We start from the raw sequence: 12,209 nt of genomic DNA, 5'->3' as shown, positions 1-12,209 counted from the left end.
AAAAGGCCAAAAAGTGAGAATAGCCTACAGGAAACTGTTGACGGTTTGGAAGAGCCCAGAAAAACCGTCGACGGTTTTGTACAGTGACAGAATGCTTAACGGGCGAAAAACGACTAATTTTCAAACTAATTTTTAAATAAAACCCCCCAACGGCCATAAAACAACTATTTCGCCCCCTTGCCTATAAATACCAGCTACTAGCATTTATTATTAACTTTGATGAGTGATTAATTGATACTTGCAGGCATTCTAGTTCATCATCTTGCTCAAATCTCTCTTGCTCTTTATTCTTGCTATACATCATTTGCTCAAGAGAGTAGTGTGAGGTTTTATATTGTAATATTAGCTCAAAAAGGAGCACTCTTTGTTTCATCTACATTCTTGTGATTGTAAATTGGTTTTTGGTGAACTTCGCGTATTGGCTCTTGGTGAGTAGTTGAGTTTGGTACCCGATTTATAAAGGCTTCTTTGTCTTGAAAAAAGATTGTTTAGTGGATTTGGCAATTCTTGAGTTGGTCTCAAGGCGTGGACATAGGCTGGGTGCCGAACCACGTTAATATCTTGGTGTTAAGCTCTTCTCTCTGTCTCTCTCTCTCTCTCTCTCTCATTTACTTTATTTGTTTGTGCTATTTACCTTGCTATTTATTGTGATAAAAATCACTTATATCTTGCCAAGTTTTAATTATTTTGTAGAAAATTACATTATCCACGAAAAATGTCTATACCCCCCCTCTAGATGCACTCTTAAAATGACACATCAATTTTTTATTTTTTTATTTTTTTTACTAAAAAAATGCGGCACCTTCATTTATTTATTAATATACCCTCACTTTTGACGGAGGAATACCGTGGTTACAAGTTAAAACAAACCAACCAAACTAGAACAAACAAAATTAAACATAAATTCCTAACAAATTTGTACTTAAGAACTTATTGAATTTTGTTTGGTAAAAAGTTAAGTGATACATAAATTAATATCATTTTATAAGCATTTGTTACATAAGAAAAGGATAAATTTTCCTATAGATTAATTTTTTTAAAATTTCAATATTTTTCTTCTTTTACTCAGTACCCATCTATTAAAAAAAAAATAGTAGGTAGCAATAATTTTTTTAAGAACAAGTAAGTGTATGAGTAACAAGTTTTCAAATATTTTATTTAATACTCATCATTATATAGTTATATTTGAGGTTTATTTTATTATGAGAATAGAATATATACTTTTTATTAGTTTAATAAAAATAATTTAAAATATATTGTTATTCCATCAAATTAGACGAATTGTAAATTCCTAACAAATATGTACTTAAGAACTTGTTGAATTTTGTTTGGTGAAAAGTTAAGTGCTACATAAATTAATATCATTTTATAAGTATTTGTTACATAAGAAAAGGATAATTTTTCTTATAGATTAATTATTTAAAATTTTAATATTTTTCTTCTTTTACTTAGTATCCTTCTATTAAAAAAAAATAGTAGGTAGCAATAATTTTTTTAAAAAACAAGTAATTGTATGAGTAACAAGTTTTAAAATATTTTATTTAATACTCATCATTATACAGTTATACTAGAGGTTTATTTTATTATCAGAATAAAATATATAATTTTATTAATTTTAAAAACATAATTTAAAATATATTTGATTAATAATATAATTTATTTACCATGAAATAACTTAGAATGTGTTATAAAAGATGCAAGAAAATAAATAGAAAATTAAATAAGACGAGACAAAAATTTACATGGTTCGACTATGCCTACTCCACGGGCGAATGAGATAAAAAACTTCACTATCACGGACGGAATTACAAGATGATTTAGAACTGACTTTGTACTAAATATCAGAAACAGCCTTATACAAGATATCTCTCTTCTCTTTATTTACTCTACTTTCCTTTCTTACATTGGCTATGTGGGAGGAGGTATTTATAGCCTTCACTAGGGGTGAGCAAACGGTCGGTTCGGCCAAATTCGGTTAATTAACCGAATTAACCAAAAATTTCGGTTAAAGAATACTGTTAACCGAATCGACCGAACCATTGGGCCTCACCGAACCGAACCCGATCAAATTTCTTTTTCGGGTAATTCAGTTAATCGAGAAATGAGGGAAGAGGGGAAGCCGGGGAAGTGTATCCAAAACGAGGGAAGGGGGGAAGCCAGGAAGGTGTATCCAAATTCTAGACTGACGAGGAGGAGAGGTGGTTAGGGAAACGATTGGGCTCGGGCGAGCTTGACGCCGGTGAGGAGGAGTCGGGGGTGGTTCTTGGTGAACTGGACCAACTGGTCTGTGCGCAAGAGAAGAAAAATTAGAATGAGAGGGAGCTTGTGTGCTGGTGACGATGGTCGGTGACGGCGATGACGATGGCGATGGGAGTAGGTGATGGCATTGCGTAAAGATGGTGGTGCGGAGTAGTGAGCTCGGGTAAGCGAGAGAGAGGCAGTGACTCAGTGAGGGCCTTTCGAATTCTGAGAGCAGTGACTGTGTTGGTGACGATGGCCGGCGACGGCGATGGCAATAGACACAAACGATGGCATCGCGTGAAGATGGTGCCTGGTGCCTGGTGGTGCAGACTCCGGAGTAGGGGTGAGCAAACGGTCGGTTCGGCTTAATTCAGGTAATTAACCGAATTAACCGAAAAATTCGGTTAAACAAAAGTATTAACCGAACTGACCGAATTGGGCGTGCAAACCGAATCGGAACTGACCGAATTACCCGAACGGGTAATTCGGTTAACCATTTTAACCGATTTTATTTAAAATTGATAATTATACAAAAAAATTAAAAAATCAAATCCAGCTTAATTAAATACCTTATTTATTAATTTTATTAATAAAAATGATAGAACAAAGAACCCAAAAAAAGAAAAATGACAATAAAATATAATAATAATAATAATGACGAGTATAATTTGGGAGGAGTATAATTTGGGACGAGTATAATTTGATAAATGCAAACCCAAAAAACGCACATAAATATAATAACAAAAGTGGAAGAAGAAGAAGAAGAAGAAGAAGAAGACGAGGAGGAGGAGAAGGAGGAGAAGTTACTTACTTACTGGCTTACTGCCACTGCCCACTGGGGTCCGGCTTTGCACGGTGAGGTCACGGCGAGGTGGTGCACTGGTGGCTGAGACTGAGAGTCCGAGACGCTGTCACGCTGAGGAGTGACTTAGTGAGGACCGAGACGAGAGGCTCCAAGCCTCCAAAGGTGGTCCGAATGTCCGACGACTCCGATGGAAAGGCAGGAGAGGAGAGCTGCGGCCTGCAGGGCAGATCGGCACTCGGCACTCGGCGGAGCACAGAGAAACTGAGGAACAGAGGAAGCGATGATAAACCCTAACTCTAATCCCCAAATCCCCGATTCCCCACTGTGAGTCTGTGAGAGACTGAGAGTGTGAGTCTGTGCGGCTGTGCCTCTGTGGAGTGTGGAGCCTGGTGCTGTACTGCTGTAGTGCTGTGGAGTGTGGACCGTGAGTGTGGACTGTGGAGTGTGGAGTGAAATGAGTGAAGGCCGGAGGCCCGGAAGGCGCCGCACGGAGCCTTTTTTTCCCACTAGGCCCAAGCCCCAAGCAGCCAAGCGGGCCAAGCCCGAGTTGCCCTCCCGCGGGCCCTATTATTAATATAGTATAAAGTATATTAAAATTTCGGTTAATCGGTTAACCGATGTTTTTTTAACCGTTAACCGAACCGAACCCGATTAACCAAGAGTTTAAAAATTTTAACCGAACTGACCAAACTGACTTTTTTGCCCGAACCGAACCGGCCAATTTCGGCCGGTTAATTTGGTTAATTCGGTTTTAACCAAATTATGCTCACCCCTACTCCGGAGGACCGAGCTCGGGTGAACGAAAGAGAGGCAGTGCCGCAGTGCCAGTGAGGGCCTTTTGAGTTCTGACTTCTGAGAGTAGTGAGAGTGTGAGACTAAGAGTCTGAGAGGGAATAAGTGAATAATCGGATTTTATTTTACTAATTTATATTTAAATTTTAATTAATTATTAAATCGGTGAATCGGTTAACCGAATTAATATTCTCTATTCACCGAACTGAAGCTCGATTCACTGAAATGTTGAAAAGCATAACCGAACCGACCGAACTAAATTTTTCAACCGAACTGAACCGACCAATTTCGGTCGGTTAATTTCGTTTTCCCTGAATTATGCTCACCCCTAGCCTTCACAAGTTAGCTCATCCTGACTTTATTAGTGCAAACATATAAGGCAGGTTCACATGAGGATATAATTAGTGCATACATATAGGGTACGTTCACGAGGACATGAATTAGTGTAGACATATGTGACAGGTTCATAGGGACATGAATTAGTGTAGATATATAGGGCAGGTTTATGATTGACATGGGGGACATCCACCTATATTTCATAACACTCCCCCTTGGATGTCACTCATATATTAACTCATTTTGTTAAGATCTTTAAGATGTCTTATTCCGATAAGATGAACCAATTTCTTGAATGTTGTAGTAGGCAAAAATTTGGTGAACAAATTTGCTAGATTATCACATGATCGGATCTACTAAACATCTATATCACCATTCTTCCAGAGTTCATGTGTATAAAAGAATTTTGGAGATATATGTTTTGTTCTGTCACCCTTTATGTATGCTCCTCTTAGTTAAGCTATACATGCAACTTTGTATTCATATAAAGCTGTTGAAATATCTCTGATTGATTGAAGACCACAATTTGCTTGGAAATGAGAAATCATTTATCACACATTCTCTACTAGCCTCATGGATAACTAGTATTTCAAAATGATTAGAGGATGTTGCTGTAATCGTCTGTTTTACTCTCAAATAGCGTAGAATGTGCTTAATTCAATTCTAGTATCACCGAGTAGGAGCAAAACTATATCTTGCTAGTAGACTTACAGCAAATGCAATGTCGGGTTTTGTTCAATTTGCCAGATACATTAGAGAGTCAATAGCACTTAAATATGGTACTTTAGGACTAAGTAATTCTTCCCCCTCATCATAAGACTTAAATATGGTACTTCAGGACCAAGTAATTCTTCCTCCTCATCATGAGGTCGAAATTGATCTTTATTAACATAATAGCACCATCATTGGAGATCCGAAAAGATGAATTTTATTCATTGAATTTGCCTCAATACCTTTTCGGTGTATTTAGATTGATAAACAAGAACTCTGCTATTTACATGTTCAATTTGTAGGCCAAGAAAATATTTTTTCTTTCCCAAATCTTTCATATCAAATTTCTCCATTAGCAATTTTGTGAGCTCTTCAGTAGTTCCAACTAATTTCAAATTATCAACATAAATAACAATTATAGCAAATCTGGATTCTGATAAAAATGCGTAGACAAATTGGATCTTTTATAAATCCTTCTTTCACAAAGTACTCAATTGATTGTACCACATGCGTCCAAATTGCATTAATCCATATAAAGAACGTTGGAGTTTAATTGAATATAAATGTATGGGTTTTGCTTCCAAAAATTTAAATCTTTCAGGGATTTTTTATATAAATTTCATTATCCAATGATCCATGTTATTACTATGTCCATATGACACATGCTCAGTCGTTCAGCGACTACTAGCCCAATTAGGAATTTGAAAGTGATTCCATTCATTACATGAGAATATGTCTTCTCATAATCAATTCTGGGTTTCTGCGAGAAACCTTATGCCACAAGTCTTGCTTTATATCGAGTAATTTCATTGTTTTCATTTCGCTTACTCACAAATACTTAGTTGTATCCAACGGGTTAGGCATCTTCTGGTGTTTGGGCTACAGGTCCAAAAGCTTCTCTTTTTGATAGGGAGTTTAATTCTGATGTGATTGCCTCTTTTTATTTTGGCCAATCACTTATAGGACTGTACATGATTCGGTTTTTTCCAGAACTTCAATTTTTGATTTTGGGATTTCCGAACTGAAACCGAAATCGAACCGAAATTATGCTTTAATTGAAAACCGAAAATGTGGCGGTTTGGTTGCAGTTTTTTGATTTTAAACCAATTTTTTTTACAAACAAATTAATCTTTATTTTTCATAATGTTGTTGAAAATTTATTGAGTATTTTAATTTTTTATAGAGACTCATAATTTTAACAAAATAAAATTTGTTGGGCACCTTCAACATAAAAACAAAACCAAAACCGAAACCGAACATTTTTATTTTTGAAAATTGCAATCGAAACTAAAAATTGAAAAACCGAACCATTTATGGTTTCGGTTCGGTTTCGATTTGATTTTCAATTTTTTGTTAATTTTTGTATGCCCCTAATCACTTCTATATCAACATTCATTAACATATTTAGGTTTAGGATCCCCATTACTTCTAGTAATGTTAGTAGCTACTACATATGCAAATATGTTGTTAACAACAACTTTATTTCTATCACACATTTCTCTTGTGTAATGAATTAAGTTCTCATTATTATTGCTAGGTACCTGTCCCTTTTCAAGGGATGTCTCTTTAGGAGTTTTCTCTTCAGGAGGAGTTTTCTCTTCAGGATGTTTTATAATATAAATTTTTATCTTCAAGAAAAATGGATTTATGAATATTGAATGAATTATTAATCTCTGTAACCTTTTATAGAGTGTTTATAGATCTCAATTTTTTCCTTCTGGGAGTTTTATCTTTTGCACTAACAAGCCTTCCACACTTAACTTGTGGTTTAGGTTCATTAGCCGGTTGTTGTCTTTTAGGGACATCAATACAGACTGGAATATTTGTAGCAAGCACATGAGATTTTAATAATACCTATTGATAGTACGGTGGTATGCTTGCATACCACTCGTCGGCCCAAAAGTATAGAGTCAGAGGGGGGGTGAATGGACTCTTTTGCATATTTTCAGCTTTCTCTACAAAATAAAATTCTTGACAAGATTCAAGCAATTATATCACAATAAATCAAATGTAAATCATGCACAAGACAAATAATAAAGAGTAAAGGGAGAGAAAGCTTAACACTGATATTTTAACGTGGTTCGGCACCAAGCCTACATCCACGCCTTGAGTCCAACTCAAGGATTCTACAATCCAATAAGAAACTCCTTCACCGGCGGAGAAACCTTACAACTCGGGAACAAATCCCTACCACTCACCAAGAGCTTTCACCAAGCGGTTCACAAAAAACCTTACAACAAACGGTTGACAAAGAACCTTTACAAGAAGTTGGGTATACAAAGGAATGCTTCACAAATGAGCTAATATCAAATACAATGTAATCATCACACTATTATCTCAAGGAGTGATTCGCATAAGATTAGAGAGCAAGAGAGAACTGAGCACTTGGAATGATAAACTAAAATGCAAAGTGCCTAGGTTTGGTATTCAAAAATATTATACACTAAGAACTTGTAAAATCATCAAAACCATGTTTAATCAAGTCTATGGACTTATATTTATAGGCAAAATGGGTTACTAGATGTTTTGTGATCGTTGGGGTGATATATTATATGTTTAAATTGAAAACTAATCGTTTATAGCCATTAAGGACTGAATCCTGATGCCAATCGTTGACTATTGGCCCCCATTTGTTGACTAATGTCCCCCATTTGTCGACTATTAACATTTTTCCTGAAATCGTTAACATTCTACTTGAAATCGTCGACGAATTGCACCCAATCGTTGATGAGTGCCCCAAATCAGAAAAAGTCATCAACATGAAAGTTGTGAAATTTTTTCTTAACCTTTCATAGACACCAAGATCATCCTTTTTGGACTTTTCTAGCAAAATTATGCCCCTAAATACCGAAAGGTATTCAGGACTCGAGGTTAGTCGTCGACGAGTCTACCCCATTCGTTGACGAGCCACCTGGGTTGAACACTTGTTTTGGCTACTGGACTTTTTCATCAGCGAGTCAATAACCTTTCATCAACAAGTCACTGCCATTCGTCGATGACTCACCTTGGTAGAAGCTCAATAGGGCTTACTGGATTCTTTAGTCGACGACAGCACTATGTTAGTCAAATTTTGCTCTGTTTTTCATTGTCAAAAAGTCTTTAAATGACTTAAAACATTTCTGGACAAAAGTATATGAAATATATTAATTCTAGTTAAGATTAAAACTTGTCCAAGTGAGTTTCCCTTTGAATATAAGATATCTTGATTAATAAAACACATGTGAAAGCTTATTTCAATACCTTATATACTAAGTATGTCCTTTATAAAAATATGCTTGACTTTCTTGAATCTTTTGGACATAAATCATGTTTTGTAAAAGTCAAGACTAAGTATGAAAAAGTTTATAAAACCAAGATATTGAAAACTTATCCCTTTGGAAAACATATTTGAGTTTAGGATTCTTTTGACAAACTCTTTCATTTAACTTTGAAAACTATGTGTGTTGAGTTTGTGACTTTAGTGAAATCCTATAAACTCACGTGTCCTAACATTTTGCTCAACCCTTGCTCTGAAATCATGCATGAATCAAGACCGCAAGAGTTACAAAATACACTACCTCAAAAACTCACTATTACAAATAAACACTTGTACTTTAAGCTTCCTTGGGCGTGCTTGAATCCTTTCTGAGTGAGAGTCCATTTGATCTTTCCTATTCGAACTTCTACTTGGTATGATCTTTGCCTTTGATTCAGTACTTTGTGGACGAATACTTGTACTAAACACGATCTACAAAGATAAGAAAAACATTAGGAACAACAAATATGTTAATATCATCAAAACACCATAAACAATGTAGCTACCGAGACTAACAATCTCCCCATTTTTTATGATGTCTAACTGATAAAGAATTTATTTAATCTTTGCATTTGAGTGTGTACTTACCATAGCTTGATATACAAAGATTAGTTCACCTAGAACCATTAATGGGTTGTTATCATCAAAACATGACAATTAAGCTCATGTAGCCACACCAAGGCTAATAATCTCCCCATTTTTTATGATGACAAACCATTGTTGTTCTTTATAGGATATAATTTAAAGCTCCCTTCAATTTATGCATATTGTCAAATAAGACTAATATTTGCTCCCCCTTTACTATATGCCTATAAGGTATAACAACATTCAACTAGATATTTCATATTTATTGGACCTATATCATAAAATAGAAAGTTCATTCAAAATAAAACAATAAGCAAATTGAACTTTCATACTTACACATGCATTCTACCCCACATATATTTTTCCCTAACACCACAAAACTTCTCCCCCTTTGATCATCATAAAAAAGAGAGGCATTATTCATTTATCTAAAATGATTTCTCCCCCTTAATATAAATTTCCATGGTGGTGAGGTAAGTATGTGCTAAACTCATATATGGGATAGATTATGCTATGCTTAGAAATTTTGGCAAAGTATCCAGACAAGAGCATATATCATCAAAACAACTTTTGCCACTCAAAAAATTTATTCCTAAGTAGCAAGCTTTGCATGCTTTTTCATCCCATAAACAATAGCCAAAACTTCAACAAGAAATAAACCAATCAATATAGATATAATAAAAAGCATCATATTGGTTTAATAATTTGAATTCATCAATATTGGCAAAAGTCTTTATAATTCCAATTTTAAAATGTTTAAGTTGTATGCTGGGAATTTTGAGTACAATCCCTTTCTATTTTTGGCCTAGGTGGGGTTAAATCTACCTAAACCCTATTTCCTAATCCTAGGTTCTAAGGACACAAAATTTAGAATTTATGTAATTCTCCTTAGTACCCATTCTTCCTTGGGTCTCAATGGGTTGATTTTCTTAACTACCCATTTAAGCTTCCTTTCTTTGCTTCTACCTCCTCTAAATGGTCAAAAATATCTTATGTGACCCTTTCTTTCATAATATAAACAAATTTTATTTGCGTGTGAGGGTCTTGACTTATTTTCATTATTTTTACTTGTTTAGGTATGACCATGTGATTTATAAGAGGATTTTGAATTATTTTTGGAAACAATATTTGTTTTAGCTCCCAAAACCTTTTTGGAATTTTCTTTTCCTCTTGTGATTTACCATGATTTTCATTTTTCTTTTTCAAGAGATTGTTTTCTTTAAAGCATTTCCAATTTGATTTTTTAAATTTCCTACTTCTTCTTGAAAAATTTCATGGTATTTTTGAACTTTTTCAATAAGCTCCTCATTTATCTTTTTAAGGGAAATATTTTTCTCTTTTAAGGAGGAACAAAGGTAAGGTTCCTTTCCTTTATATTTTGACAATTTATCTTCCAAGCCTTTGATTTTAACAACTAAAGATTCATTTTCTTCTTTCAATTAAGATTCGCTTAATTTAACCATATCAAGCTCTTTTTCAACATTTTTGTTATTCTTCTTTACCAAAACTAATTCATCAAACAATTTAACACAATTTTCTACTACTTCTTCATAAGAAGGTGCATAATCCTCCTCATCGAAACTTACCTCATCTTCATGTTCATTAGCAATGAAGCATGGAAGTGTTTCTTTTTCATCATCACTTTCATTGCAAATAGTAGCATTCATAACATTATAATCTTCTTTTCTGAATTTCCCTTTGTGTTTGATCAAGGGACAATTTGTTATTATATGCCAAATCTTATTGCAATTGTAGCATCTAATGCTATCATTTTTACTTGTTTCTTCTTTTCTAGTTTGCTTACTAAAATGTTATCTTTTTACTATAAATTTCTTTAAATTTCTTGTGAGTGATTCTATATCATCCTCACTATCCTCATCATCTACTAGCATTTATATCTTGAGCTAGATGATTTTAATGCAACACCTATATCCTTCCTGGGCTTCTCAGGATCCAAAGTCATGTTTTTCATAATTTCACAAGTCATAAGTAACCCAGTTAACTCATCGAGTGTGACTTTGGTTAGATCATTTGCTTCCTCAATGGCGGTTGATTTAGCATGCTATGACTCAAGTAAAGATCGGAAAGCCTTTTGAACATTATCTTTCATAGAATAAGTTCTAATAAGTGCTTCTAAACCGTCTGTGATGTGTGTGAATCGAGTGAACATGGATGTAATAGATTCTCCCTCATCCATTTTAAACATTTCATATTCATTAACTAGCATATATATATATATATATATATATATATATATATATTGGACTTCTTAACTTGAGAAGTACCTTCATATGTGACTTCAAGTTTATCCAAAATTTCTTTACCGGTTTCACAACCCCAAATCTTATATTCATTATCACTTAAAGCACAATAAAGAAAACTTTTGGTTTTAAAGTTTAGCTCTACTAACCTTGTTTCGGTGTCCGACAACTCCTCAAGTTGTTTTGGTCCACCTTTGTTGTTTTTGAACTCATAATCTCCCTTTGAGATGACTCGTCACATTTTAGGATCATGTGCTTGGATGAAGATGGTCATTCGATTTTTCCAAGCTGGGTAGTTGGAGCGGTTGAACAATGGTGGTTTGGTCACGGATTGTCCTTGGGAAGAGGTGCCCACTAAATACTCTATTTGATCTTTACGCTCTGGATTTTACTCTGAAAGATGCAAGCGCCTTACTCTGATACCAATTGATAGTACGGTGGTATGCTCAGATGCCACACGTCACCCCTAGAGTATAGAGTCAAAGGGGGGGGGGTGAATGGACTCTTTCGCGTATTTTCGGCTTTCTCTACAAAATAAAATTCTTGGCAAGATTCAGGCAATTCTATCACAATATATCAAATGAAAATCATGCACAAGACAAATAATAAAGAGTAAATGGAGAGAAAGCTTAACACTAGTATTTTAACATGGTTCGGCACCAAGCCTACGTCCACGCCTTGAGACCAACTCAAAGATTCTACAATCCACTAAGAAACTCCTTCACCGGCAGAGAAGCCTTACAACTCGGGAACAAATCTCTACCGCTCACCAAGAGCCTTCACCAAATGGTTCACAAAGAACCTTATAACAAACGGCTCACAAAGAACCTTTACAAAAAGTTGGGTATACAAAAAAATGCTACACAAATAAACTGATATCAAATATAATGTAATCCTCACACTATTCTATTAAGGAGTGATTCACATAAGATTAGAGAGCAAGAGAGAATTGAGCACTTGGAATGATAAACTAAGATGCCAAGTGCCTAAGTTTTGTATTCAAAGATATTTTTCCCTAAGAACTTACAAAATCATCAAAACCATGTTTAATCAAGTCTATGGACTTGTATTTATAGGCAAAATGGACTACAAGTCGTATATGATCGTTGGGGTGATATATTATATGTTTAAATTGAAAACTAACTGTTTATAACCATTGGGGACTGAATCCTAACGCCAATCG

Source organism: Malania oleifera, chromosome 4 (assembly GCF_029873635.1).
Source record: "Malania oleifera isolate guangnan ecotype guangnan chromosome 4, ASM2987363v1, whole genome shotgun sequence".
In the NCBI taxonomy this organism is placed as follows: domain Eukaryota; kingdom Viridiplantae; phylum Streptophyta; class Magnoliopsida; order Santalales; family Ximeniaceae; genus Malania; species Malania oleifera.
Note: the sequence above shows the minus strand (reverse complement) of the source record.